General features: G+C 41.9%; 1 protein-coding gene across 1 annotated transcript in view; it reads left to right on the forward strand.

Annotated features, from left to right (window-relative positions):
- KDM4C (lysine demethylase 4C) overlaps nucleotides 1-13,760 on the forward strand; it is a 1,488,570-nt gene that overhangs the window by 52,330 nt on the left and 1,422,480 nt on the right. The gene's annotated exons all lie outside the window — the stretch shown is intronic.

The raw sequence follows: 13,760 nt of genomic DNA on the forward strand, positions 1-13,760 counted from the left end.
CACCTTTTTGACCCTGATATTTCTCCTACTGTTCTTTGTTCCCTTGGCAGAATGACTGGGGTTATGAGGAAGTGGGGGTGGTATTTAAGCCTTTGGCTGGGGTGTCTTTGCCTCCTCCTGGTGGCCAGGTTCAGTATTTCCCACAAGTAAGGAATGCAGCTGTGGACTCTTCCCATACAGATGGAAATGAAATTATCAGGTAAGCATAATTTATGTTTTCTTTTTTCTTCTTTTTTTGGTCTAAGATAAAAGACCATATATTCTGCTACTCCAGAGGGGGGTGAACCATTTTGAGGTGTTTTATGTCCTCAGGTTTTAGCCTTAGATTTCCAGATGAATCATGGAAAATTATTTTGAATCAAACAGGGGCGGGTTTTCTGCATTTCTTGAATTTATTTTTATAATTTATTAATTATTTAATTTATTAATTTCATAAGATAATTTTTCTTCATTTGGAGGAGGAATCTTTTAAATTAGACTAAAGAGCCTGAAAAAATCAGAAGCAGGGTCTCTTTAGGTGAGGTTTTACCAGATCCATTTCTGATGTATTACCCTCTGACGACCAAAAGTTCTGGGGCGGGCACACAGTACGGGTGCTTAGCGAATGTAAGCTTTGCGGGTCTGTGGATAGCAGGCTATGTGCATCTTTATTCTTAACTATAGAGGAAGAAAGATGCTTAGACTTTGATAAACATTTCTTTGGGACACGAGGTTGTTTAGATTTGAAAATTGGAAATCAAGCTAATCATTTTATCATCCATTTTATTCATAAAAGCTTGCATAGTTATCATATTTTTTGACTAAGTGGTCAGGGTTTATTTGTCTGGAGTCATCGTGTTAAGGCATACAGTTAAAAAATGCCACAAAGTTTACAAAATTAAAACTAAAAAACTTGAGTAAAAATAAAGAGGGAAAAATAATAATAATATATACAGATGTGGCTGAAAGTATTGGTGTCCCTCCACATTTTTAGGAAAACGCACAGTTTTCTCTGAACTAAGTAAAAATTGACAAACAGTGTTTTGTATCCACCATTCTTTATTTCGATTGTTTTTTGAGGTTTGAAAGTGCCCATCCTCCATCCCTCCTCAGATCCCTGCCTCATAGCCAAATGCTATGAGTGCGTAAAATTATATCTGATGAGAGCATATTGGTTAAGAGACTGACTGAAATGGGTGAAAAATTTGTAGAAAGGGGGTACCCTTTAGATTTAATTTCTAATGAAATTGAAATAGTGAAATCAATCCCTAGGTCTAAGTTATTGAAATTCAAAGATAAAGGAAAAAATGAGAAAACAGATTGATTTTTGTATCAGAATACAATGCCCAAAGCAAAGAAATACAGCACATTATTAAAAAACATTGGAGCATTCTATCTGAGTGCAATCCATCAATAGTTGAATTTCAAAAACCACCTATGTCGGCCTTTAAAAGGGGTACTAACATTCAGAGTAGATTAGTGAGAGCTGATATTGGTTCAAACATGAAATCTGGGCTTGGCTATATTACCACTAAAAATAAGGGTTGCTACCCCTGTTTGGGGTGCTCTTGTTGCAGTAACATGACCAAAGGGGCAGTCTTTTATCACCCCCACACTGGTAAAAAATATGACATAAAAAGTTTTTTTTACTTGTTTAAGTACTTTTATAATTTATATGATCAAGTGTCCGCGTGGTTGGGTTTTTATAGGGGAATCAACTAGGTCTGCCAAGGATAGAATCATCGAGCATAAGAGTAATTTCTTTCATGTAATTAACAAGAGTCCATGAGCTAGTGACGTATGGGATATACATTCCTACCAGGAGGGGCAAAGTTTCCCAAACCTTAAAATGCCTATAAATACACCCCTCACCACACCCACAAATCAGTTTTACAAACTTTGCCTCCAAGGGAGGTGGTGAAGTAAGTTTGTGCTAGATTCTACGTTGATATGCGCTCCGCAGCAAGTTGGAGCCCGGTTTTCCTCTCAGCGTGCAGTGAATGTCAGAGGGATGTGAAGAGAGTATTGCCTATTGAATGCAGTGATCTCCTTCTACGGGGTCTATTTCATAAGGTTCTCTGTTATCGGTCGTAGAGATTCATCTCTTACCTCCCTTTTCAGATCGACGATATACTCTTATATTTACCATTACCTCTACTGATTCTCGTTTCAGTACTGGTTTGGCTTTCTACAAACATGTAGATGAGTGTCCTGGGGTAAGTAAGTCTTATTTTCTGTGACACTCTAAGCTATGGTTGGGCACTTTATTTATAAAGTTCTAAATATATGTATTCAAACATTTATTTGCCTTGACTCAGAATGTTCAACTTTCCTTATTTTCAGACAGTCAGTTTCATATTTGGGATTATGCATTGAATTATCATATTTTTCTTACCTCAAAAATTTGACTTTTTTCCCTGTGGGCTGTTAGGCTCGCGGGGGCTGAAAATGCTTCATTTTATTGCGTCATTCTTGGCGCGGACTTTTTTGGCGCAAAAATTATTTTCCGTTTCCGGCGTCATACGTGTCGCCGGAAGTTGCGTCATTTTTTGACGTTATTTTGCGCCAAAAATGTCGGCGTTCCGGATGTGGCGTCATTTTTGGCGCCAAAAGCATTTAGGCGCCAAATAATGTGGGCGTCTTATTTGGCGCTAAAAAATATGGGCGTCGCTTTTGTCTCCACATTATTTCAGTCTCATTTTTCATTTGCTTCTGGTTGCTAGAAGCTTGATATTTGGCATTCTTTCCCATTCCTGAAACTGTCTTATAAGGAATTTGATCTATTTTGCTTTATATGTTGTTTTTTCTCTTACATATTGCAAGATGTCTCACGTTGCATCTGAGCCAGAAGATACTACAGGAAAATCACTGCCTGCTGGATCTACCAAAGCTAAGTGTATCTGCTGTAAACTTTTGGTAGCTATTCCTCCAGCTGTTGTTTGTAATAATTGTCATGACAAACTTGTTAAAGCAGATAATATTTCCTTTAGTAATGTACCATTGCCTGTTGCAGTTCCCTCAACATCTAAGGTGCAGAATGTTCCTGATAACATAAGAGATTTTGTTTCTGAATCTATAAAGAAGGCTTTGTCTGTTATTTCTCCTTCTAGTAAACGTAAAAAGTCTTTTAAATCTTCTCTCTCTACAGATGAATTTTTAAATGAACACCATCATTCTGATTCTTTGGACTCTTCTGGTTCAGAGGATTCTATCTCAGAGATTGATGCTGATAAATCTTCATATTTATTTAAGATGGAATTTATTCGCTCTTTACTTAAAGAAGTACTAATTGCTTTAGAAATAGAGGATTCTAGTCCTCTTGATACTAATTCTATACGTTTGGATAAGGTTTTTAAAGCTCCTGCGGTTATTCCAGAAGTTTTCCCTGTTCCTAATGCTATTTCTGCAGTAATTTCCAAAGAATGGGATAAATTGGGTAATTCATTTACTCCTTCTAAACGTTTTAAGCAATTATATCCTGTTCCGCCTGACAGGTTAGAATTTTGGGACAAAATCCCTAAAGTTGATGGGGCTATTTCTACCCTTGCTAAACGTACTACCATTCCTACGTCAGATGGTACCTCGTTTAAGGATCCTTTAGATAGAAAAATTGAATCTTTTCTAAGAAAAGCTTATCTGTGTTCAGGTAATCTTCTTAGACCTGCTATATCATTGGCTGATGTTGCTGCAGCTTCAACTTTTTGGTTGGAAACTCTAGCGCAACAAGTAACAAATCGTGATTCTCATGATATTATTATTCTTCTCCAGCATGCTAATAATTTTATCTGTGATGCCATTTTTGATATTATTAGAGTTGATGTTAGGTTTATGTCTCTGGCTATCTTAGCCAGAAGAGCTTTATGGCTTAAGACTTGGAATGCTGATATGGCTTCTAAATCAACTCTACTTTCCATTTCTTTCCAGGGAAACAAATTATTTGGTTCTCAGTTGGATTCTATTATTTCAACTGTTACTGGTGGGAAAGGAACTTTTTTACCACAGGATAAAAAATCTAAAGGTAAAAACAGGGCTAACAATCGTTTTCGTTCCTTTCGTTTCAACAAAGAACAAAAGCCTGATCCTTCGTCCTCAGGAGCAGTTTCAGTTTGGAAACCATCTCCAGTCTGGAATAAATCCAAGCCTGCTAGAAAGGCAAAGCCTGCTTCTAAGTTCACATGAAGGTACGGCCCTCATTCCAGTTCAGCTGGTAGGGGGCAGGTTACGTTTTTTCAAAGAAATTTGGATCAATTCTGTTCACAATCTTTGGATTCAGAACATTGTTTCAGAAGGGTACAGCATTGGTTTCAAGATGAGACCTCCTGCAAAGAGATTTTTTCTTTCCCGTGTCCCAGTAAATCCAGTGAAAGCTCAAGCATTTCTGAATTGTGTTTCAGATCTAGAGTTGGCTGGAGTAATTATGCCAGTTCCAGTTCCGGAACAGGGGATGGGGTTTTATTCAAATCTCTTCATTGTACCAAAGAAGGAGAATTCCTTCAGACCAGTTCTGGATCTAAAATTATTGAATCGTTATGTAAGGATACCAACGTTCAAGATGGTAACTGTAAGGACTATATTGCCTTTTGTTCAGCAAGGGAATTATATGTCCACAATAGATTTACAGGATGCATATCTGCATATTCCGATTCATCCAGATCATTATCAGTTCCTGAGATTCTCTTTTCTAGACAAGCATTACCAATTTGTGGCTCTACCGTTTGGCCTTGCTACAGCTCCAAGAATTTTCACAAAGATTCTCGGTGCCCTTCTGTCTGTAATCAGAGAACAGGGTATTGTGGTATTTCCTTATTTGGACGATATCTTGGTACTTGCTCAGTCTTTACATTTAGCAGAGTCTCATACGAATCGACTTGTGTTGTTTCTTCAAGATCATGGTTGGAGGATCAATTTACCAAAAAGTTCTTTGATTCCTCAAACAAGGGTAACCTTTCTGGGTTTCCAGATAGATTCAGTGTCCATGACTCTGTCTTTAACAGACAAGAGACGTCTAAAATTGATTACAGCTTGTCGAAACCTTCAGTCTCAATCATTCCCTTCGGTAGCCTTATGCATGGAAATTCTAGGTCTTATGACTGCTGCATCGGACGCGATCCCCTTTGCTCGTTTTCACATGCGACCTCTTCAGCTCTGTATGCTGAACCAATGGTGCAGGGATTACACGAAGATATATCAATTAATATCTTTAAAACCGATTGTTCGACACTCTCTAACGTGGTGGACAGATCACCATCGTTTAATTCAGGGGGCTTCTTTTGTTCTTCCGACCTGGACTGTAATTTCAACAGATGCAAGTCTCACAGGTTGGGGAGCTGTGTGGGGATCTCTGACGGCACAAGGAGTTTGGGAATCTCAGGAGGTGAGATTACCGATCAATATTTTGGAACTCCGTGCAATTTTCAGAGCTCTTCAGTTTTGGCCTCTTCTGAAGAGAGAATCGTTCATTTGTTTTCAGACAGACAATGTCACAACTGTGGCATACATCAATCATCAAGGAGGGACTCACAGTCCTCTGGCTATGAAAGAAGTATCTCGAATTTTGGTTTGGGCGGAATCCAGCTCCTGTCTAATCTCTGCGGTTCATATCCCAGGTGTAGACAATTGGGAAGCGGATTATCTCAGTCGCCAAACGTTGCATCCGGGCGAATGGTCTCTTCACCCAGAGGTATTTCTTCAGATTGTTCAAATGTGGGGGCTCCCAGAGATAGATCTGATGGCCTCTCATCTAAACAAGAAACTTCCCAGGTATCTGTCCAGATCCCGGGATCCTCAGGCGGAGGCAGTGGATGCATTATCACTTCCTTGGAAGTATCATCCTGCCTATATCTTTCCGCCTCTAGTTCTTCTTCCAAGAGTAATCTCCAAGATTCTGAGGGAATGCTCGTTTGTTCTGCTAATAGCTCCGGCATGGCCTCACAGGTTTTGGTATGCGGATCTTGTCCGGATGGCATCTTGCCAACCATGGACTCTTCCGTTAAGACCAGACCTTCTGTCGCAAGGTCCTTTTTTCCATCCGGATCTGAAATCCTTAAATTTAAAGGTATGGAGCTTGAACGCTTGATTCTTGGTCAAAGAGGTTTCTCTGACTCCGTGATTAATACTATGTTACAGGCTCGTAAATCTGTATCTCGAGAGATATATTATAGAGTCTGGAAGACTTATATTTCTTGGTGTCTTTCTCATCATTTTTCTTGGCATTCTTTTAGAATACCGAGAATTTTACAGTTTCTTCAGGATGGTTTAGATAAGGGTTTGTCCGCAAGTTCTTTGAAAGGACAAATCTCCGCTCTTTCTGTTCTTTTTCACAGAAAGATTGCTATTCTTCCTGATATTCATTGTTTTGTACAAGCTTTGGTTCGTATAAAACCTGTCATTAAGTCAATTTCTCCTCCATGGAGTTTGAATTTGGTTCTGGGAGCTCTTCAAGCTCCTCCGTTTGAACCTATGCATTCATTGGACATTAAATTACTTTCTTGGAAAGTTTTGTTCCTTTTGGCCATCTCTTCTGCTAGAAGAGTTTCTGAATTATCTGCTCTTTCTTGTGAGTCTCCTTTTCTGATTTTTCATCAGGATAAGGCGGTGTTGCGAACTTCTTTTAAATTTTTACCTAAAGTTGTGAATTCCAACAACATTAGTAGAGAAATTGTGGTTCCTTCATTATGTCCTAATCCTAAGAATTCTAAGGAGAAATCGTTGCATTCTTTGGATGTTGTTAGAGCTTTGAAATATTATGTTGAAGCTACGAAATCTTTCCGTAAGACTTCTAGTCTATTTGTTATCTTTTCCGGTTCTAGGAAAGGCCAGAAAGCTTCTGCCATTTCTTTGGCATCTTGGTTGAAATCTTTAATTCATCTTGCCTATGTTGAGTCGGGTAAAATTCCGCCTCAGAGAATTACAGCTCATTCTACTAGGTCAGTATCTACTTCCTGGGCGTTTAGGAATGAAGCTTCGGTTGACCAGATCTGCAAAGCAGCAACTTGGTCCTCTTTGCATACTTTTACTAAATTCTACCATTTTGATGTATTTTCTTCTTCTGAAGCAGTTTTTGGTAGAAAAGTTCTTCAGGCAGCGGTTTCAGTTTGAATCTTCTGCTTATGTTTTTCGTTAAACTTTATTTTGGGTGTGGATTATTTTCAGCAGGAATTGGCTGTCTTTATTTTATCCCTCCCTCTCTAGTGACTCTTGTGTGGAAAGATCCACATCTTGGGTAGTCATTATCCCATACGTCACTAGCTCATGGACTCTTGTTAATTACATGAAAGAAAACATAATTTATGTAAGAACTTACCTGATAAATTAATTTCTTTCATATTAACAAGTGTCCATGAGGCCCACCCTTTTTTGTGGTGGTTATGATTTTTTTGTATAAAGCACAATTATTCCAATTCCTTATTTTATATGCTTCGCACTTTTTTTCTTATCACCCCACTTCTTGGCTATTCGTTAAACTGATTTGTGGGTGTGGTGAGGGGTGTATTTATAGGCATTTTAAGGTTTGGGAAACTTTGCCCCTCCTGGTAGGAATGTATATCCCATACGTCACTAGCTCATGGACTCTTGTTAATATGAAAGAAATGAATTTATCAGGTAAGTTCTTACATAAATTATGTTATTCGCACTGGCAACACTAAAGCCCCTTTAGCTGCCCACTTTTTAAAGGCAGGCCACTCTATCAGTCAATTAAAATGTCAAATTATAGATAGCATCAATATTCCACGCAGAGGTGGAGACAGGGAAAGTTTGCTCAAGCAAAGAGAGTCCTACTGGATATATGAGCTTGAATGCCTTGAACCAAAAGGATTAAATAAGGACTGAGATCTTTCTGTATTTTTATAAAATATTCTTTATAACATATTTGGATAATGTACTAATTATGAATATGAAATTTGCTATAAGTTGAATACAGTGGATTTGTTAACTGTATCTTGCTGTTGTACATATTGTGAGTGATTAATAACGTTACTAATGAAATGGTTAAATTGTAATATATAGAAATAATGGGTTAAATGTTCTCTAGCACCACCTTGTGGTACACCTGTATATAAATCACTCAATTGTTTATTATTGGGAATGGTATGATTAAGGGATAAGGTCCCGAAACGTCACCTCCTTTTTTGTCTAATACAATAAATTTTTATATTGAATTTGCTGTTACCCGCCTGCTATTTTTCATGTATTCTTTGAGGACCTGGGCAGTGGTCCTTGGGTAACGTGCAATTCTTGGTCAGTGTGCTGAAGTGTCTTTTTGCTTCGGCTTGTCTGACTACCAGCTCTAGTTTTGACTCCTGGTTTATTTGACTTGTGGACTTTTATTATTTTTTTGCTATTAATAAAGGTGTGATTATTTTTGCACTTCTCGTCTAAGTCTGATTCCTGGCATCCTGACATTACGCAAGGGTCATGAATCCTGATGGTGCTAATAATCCACCTTTACCTGCCATAATTTCCAGGATGGATGAACAGGATCACCGCTTGGATCAATTTGCACTAGCCCTGCAAACCCTGCTGACTCGCACTGCACATTTGGACCAACGTGTCCTGCAAGTTATGGCTGCTCCTGTTTCCACTGCTGCACCTATGCCTACCAGGAGCATGTCCGGTTCTGCACCTCTACCTCAGCGATATGGAGGCGATCCTAATCAGTGCAGAGGGTTTTTGAACCAGGTGGGCATTTACTTTGAGATGTTACCTCAGGCGTTTCCCTCTTACAGAGCTAAGGTGGGATTTCTCATCTCGTTACTCTCTGACACAACTCTTGCCTGGGCTAATCCCTTGTGGGAGACTAATAAACCTGTAATTTCAAATTACCCTGAATTTGTGGCCTCCTTTCGAAGGGTATTTGATGTTCAAGCTCGCTCCTCCTCTGCTGCTAAACGACTCATGTCCATTCAGCAAGGTACAAGATCTGTTGCTCAGAATGCCATTGAGTTCCGTACGCTTGCAGCAGAGGTGGGCTGGAACAATGAAGCCCTTGTTGCCGCCTTCTTTCATGGGCTCTCTGATGCGATTAAAAACGAAGTTGCTGCCAGAGATTTACCAGAAGATCTCGAGGCATTGGCGTTTTTTTTTTATCCTAATTGACATCAGACTAAGTTAGAGGCCTTCTGTCAAGGAGCGCTTGCGGAAGCCTCCTGTACCGTTGTCTCCTACGTGTTCGTTCCCACCCATGCCTCCCTCTCCTCCCATGCCTCCTGGTCCCGAGTCACCAGGTACTGTTGAGATGATGCAGTTGGGATTCACACATCTCTCCGCGGCGGAGAGGGCCTTTAGGAGGAGGGAGGGGCTCTGCCTCTATTGTGGGTTACAGGGCCACCTTTTGAAGTCTTGTCCTACACGGCCGGGAAACGCTCACACCTAAGGTCCTGTCGGGGGCAGACCTTAGGTGGTTTATCCTTGTCCCCGGAACCACTAAAGGAGAAACCTTTGGTCACGGTTGTGCTTTCCTGGGTGGACTCCTCCATAGTCACCCAGGCTCTTGTTGACTCCGGTGCTGCGGGCTATTTCATTGACAGTACTTTTGTATCGAAGCACTCCATTCCTGTTTTGCCTCGGTCCGTTCGCTTGCCATTGATGGCAGGCCCCTTCAGCCCGCACTCGTTACTCACGAAACCGCTCCGTTGTCCATGGCTGTTGGGGCTCTCCATTTTGAAACCCTCCAGTTCCAGGTGATAAACTCTCCGCATTTTCCGGTTGTTCTGGGTTATCCCTGGCTCCAAAAGCACAATCCCTGTCTCGAATTTTGTCGTGGTCTCCGCAATGTTTTTCCACTTGTCTTCAGAAACCAGTTAGTCTTGTGCACTTCTTCAGTATCTCAATTGCCAGAGGAGTACCGAGAGTTCCTAGACGTTTTTGACAAGGTGCGTGTCAGTACGTTGCCTCCTCACCGGTCTTACTATTGTGCCATAGACCTGCAACCCAGAGTCATTCCTCCTCGGGGCCGGGTTTACCCTCTGTCTGTTGCAGAGAGTTGTGCTATGGAGGAGTATGTTTCCGATGATCTGTCGCGGGGGATCATCCGCAAATCCTGCTCTCCTGCAGGGGCTGGCTTCTTCTTTGTGAAGAAAAAGGGTGGCGTGTTAAGACCATTCATCGATTATAGGGGTCTTAATCGTCTTACCATTAAGAATGCTTACCCTATTCCGCTCATTATGGAACTCTTTGACCGCCTCAAGGGAGCTACGGTCTTTACTAAGCTTGATTTGAGAGGAGCGTACAATCTCGTTAGGATCAAGGAGGGCCACGAATGGAAAACAGCATTCAACACCAGGAGCGGGCATTATGATTGTCTTGTAATGCTCTCTTGTCTCAACGTCCTACACCTGACTGTTCCTTGCATTCATGTGGTTTCTTCTCTAAGAAATTGTCTCCAGCGGAGTGCAATTATGAAATTGGCAACAGGGAATTACTGGCCATAATTTTGGCACTCAAAGAATGAAGGCATCTTCTCGAGGGTACTAGCGTGCCAGTGCTCATTCTTACTGACCACAAGAACTTAACTTATCTATCTGAAGCAAAACGTTTGTCGCCCCGACAGGCCAGATGGGCGCTATTTTTGTCTCGGTTTAATTATGTGGTCTCCTACCTGCCTGGTAGTAAGAATGTTAGGACTGATGCCCTCTCTCGACAATTTTCACCTCTGTCCAAGGAGGAGTCTGTACTTACTCCAGTTATACCTCCTGACCATATTTTGGCTACCATATGTACTAATTTGACTTCTCCCTTGGGGGAGGAGATCCTGGCTGCACAAACCAATGCACCTCCTGAGAAACCTAGTGGTAAGTGTTTTGTTCCTGAGAATCTTCGAACTAAACTTTTGCACACTTACCACTATCCTAAAGCCGCAGGTCACCCAGGCAAGAACCAAATGATTTGGTCTGTCACTCGACAATTCTGGTGGCCAGGTCTTCATTCTGATGTTACTGTGTATGTTGCCTCCTGCTCAGTTTGTGCACAGAATAAGACTCCTCAACGTCTTCCTGTGGGTCTTCTTCAACCTATTGCTAATGGTGAGCATCCTTGGACACATCTTTCCATGGACTTCATTGTCGAGCTCCCTGTTTCCAATGGCAATACTGTTATCCTTATGGTGGTTGACCGTTTTTCTAAAATGTCACATTGCATTCCCTTGAAGAAGTTGCCTACCGTTAAGTAGCTTGCTTCAATTTTTGCCCGTGAGGTCTTCCATTTACATGGGTTATCCAAGGAGATAGTGTCGGACCGGGGTAGCCAGTTTGTCTCCAGATTTTGGCGTTCCTTTTGTGCTCAAATGGGGATCCAGCTCTCCTCCTCCTCGGCATATCGCCCTCAATCCAATGGGGCTGCAGAACGGTCTAATCAAGCTCTGGAACAGTTCCTCCGTTGCTATGTCTCAGATCTCCACAATAATTGGTTGGAACTGTTACCTTGGGCAGAGTTTGCTTGTAATAGTGCTATTAATGCTTCCTCCAAGTTATACCCGTTCATGGCGAATTATGGGTTTCAACCATCCTTGTTGCCCGATTCATTCATGTCTCAGGGTATTCCGGCTTTGGAGGAGCATCTCCGGCAACTCCGTTCCACGTGGGTGCAGATTCAGGATTGCCTTCATCGTTCTATGCAGCGCCAAAAGTTCCAGGCTGATCCTTCCTACCAGGTTGGTGAAAGAGTTTGGCTGTCCTCTTGCAACTTGAACCTTCGTGTGCCTTCCAATAAACTGGCTCCCCGTTATGTTGGTCCTTTTCGAATACTCAGACGGGTCAATCCTGTGGCCTACGCTCTTGACCTTCCTCCTGCAATGCACATCTCCAATGTTTTTCATGTCTCCCTCTTGAAACCATTGGTTTGTAATCGGTTTACCACTGTGTTGCCTCGTCCCCGTCCTAACATTATTGACAACCATGAGGAGTATGAGGTCAGCAGCATTATTGACTCTCGTATGTCCAGGGGCCGCGTACAGTATTTGGTCCAGAGGAGCATTCATGGATTCCCTCCTCTGATGTTCATGCTCCCGACCTCCTCCGTGCCTTCCATGCCCGTTTCCCCAATAAGCCTTTTGTCTTCCCGCGGGGGAGGGGTCGTTGAAGGGAGGGTACTGTCAGGGTTTTTTCCTGACTTGTTTGCCATGTGCTGCTGGCAGCCATTTTACTCACCTCTCTTGCTGACTTTGGTGCATTCTGGGAGATGCTGCTCACTTCCTGTACTTCCTTTTATGGCCAGACTGGTTTACATCATCCATGTGAGACAGGATGCAGTCTCAGAATTGTGATGTCATCACTTATGTTTTAAAGGGCCTTTGTTCAATATGCTTTGCCCTTGCGTTGTCTTAGACCTGTTTGTGAGAGCTCCTGTGTATTACCTGGCTGTCTGACGTCCCTCCTGGTTCCTGGTCCCTGGCTTGTTCCTGATTCTGCTGTTCTCCTTGTTTCTGATTCCGGCTCGTCTGACTACTCGCTTTGGCTCCTGACTCGGCTTGTCTGACTACCAGCTCTAGTTTTGACTCCTGGCTTATTTGACTTGTGGACTTTTTATTATTTTTTGCTATTAATAAAGGTGTGATTATCTTTGCACTTCTCGTCTCAGTCTAATTCCTGGCACCCTGACAAAAGGACTGGAGATTTAAGTAATCATGTCAACCTCTCAGTGAGAGTATTGATGAAAGTTTGGAGATGCAGGGAAAGTTTTTCTGCAAACCCATCCAGACTGTCGCATAACAGCTTCTGAGCAATCAGTGTTGGTGAGTTTCACTGCTTGCTGTTACACACTCAAGTCCATGTCAGAGCGTCGCTGCAAGACTGTCACACTTGAGAGGCTGTGCCTGTTCCACAGCATGGATCCTGGAGGGTAAGACCGTTTTATGCCTCGATAGGATCAAGGGTTAATATCTCCTTCAGTGAGATTATTTGAACAGCTAGGGGTTATTTATAACTGCTTTAATGTGAGAGTTTTTGGGCTCATAAACTGTGTGCTTTTGGCTTGGAACAAACAGGTTTCACTTCCGTTTTTGAGTGTTGCGCAGCTTATAATAACTTAGCGCCCCTTTCAGATTGGGGAAGTCTTGTCCTACGCACCACATGACCTGGTGCTGTCTTTTTTATTTTTCTATGATCCTGCTGCGGACATCACTCCTAAGGAGAGCGTTTTCACTATTAGCTGTCTGGGTCTTGGAGGTGGTGAGTGCCCCAGCCATTGTGATTATAAAGGTGCCGTTTTTTGAATAAAAGCGTTTTTTGCTTGTCCTTCTGTGGATATATACTTAGCTATGGAGGACTCTGATACTACATTAGAATAGTCTGCTCCTTCTGTACTGATTAATAATTCCTGTTGATATTGTATTGTGAGGAGGCCGTAGTTTGCCCGCCTGCTCAATCTTGTTCCATTTGCCTAAGCACTGTTCTAAAGTCTAAGAAGAGAGACAAGCCTGCTAATACTCATAGCGCTATTTGCCCCTCTGAGCCGTCTACCTCTCAGGAATATGTTTCGAGAGATTACTACCCTTTCTATGCTACCTGCTCCACATGCAGTTCCCCCGTGGCTCAACTAATCCTCCATCTGGAGGAGGCTTTTTTCCTGCGGACTTTACTGTGCAGTTACAATCGGCGGTGTCTGCGGACCTTAGTGCCTCACCTCCCTCTAGCAAACGTAAGAGAAAGGTTAAACATAGTTCTCCTGACCTAGAGTAATCTAAATCATTGTCGGATTTAGCTACTATGTCCCAGTTATCCGAGGATGAGTTAACCTCTGTAGCTTCAGAGGGTGAACTTTCTGAGTTGGAAACTTCAGTTTCTTAA

The sequence above is a fragment of the Bombina bombina genome, chromosome 2 (genome assembly GCF_027579735.1).
Source record: "Bombina bombina isolate aBomBom1 chromosome 2, aBomBom1.pri, whole genome shotgun sequence".
Taxonomy (NCBI): domain Eukaryota; kingdom Metazoa; phylum Chordata; class Amphibia; order Anura; family Bombinatoridae; genus Bombina; species Bombina bombina.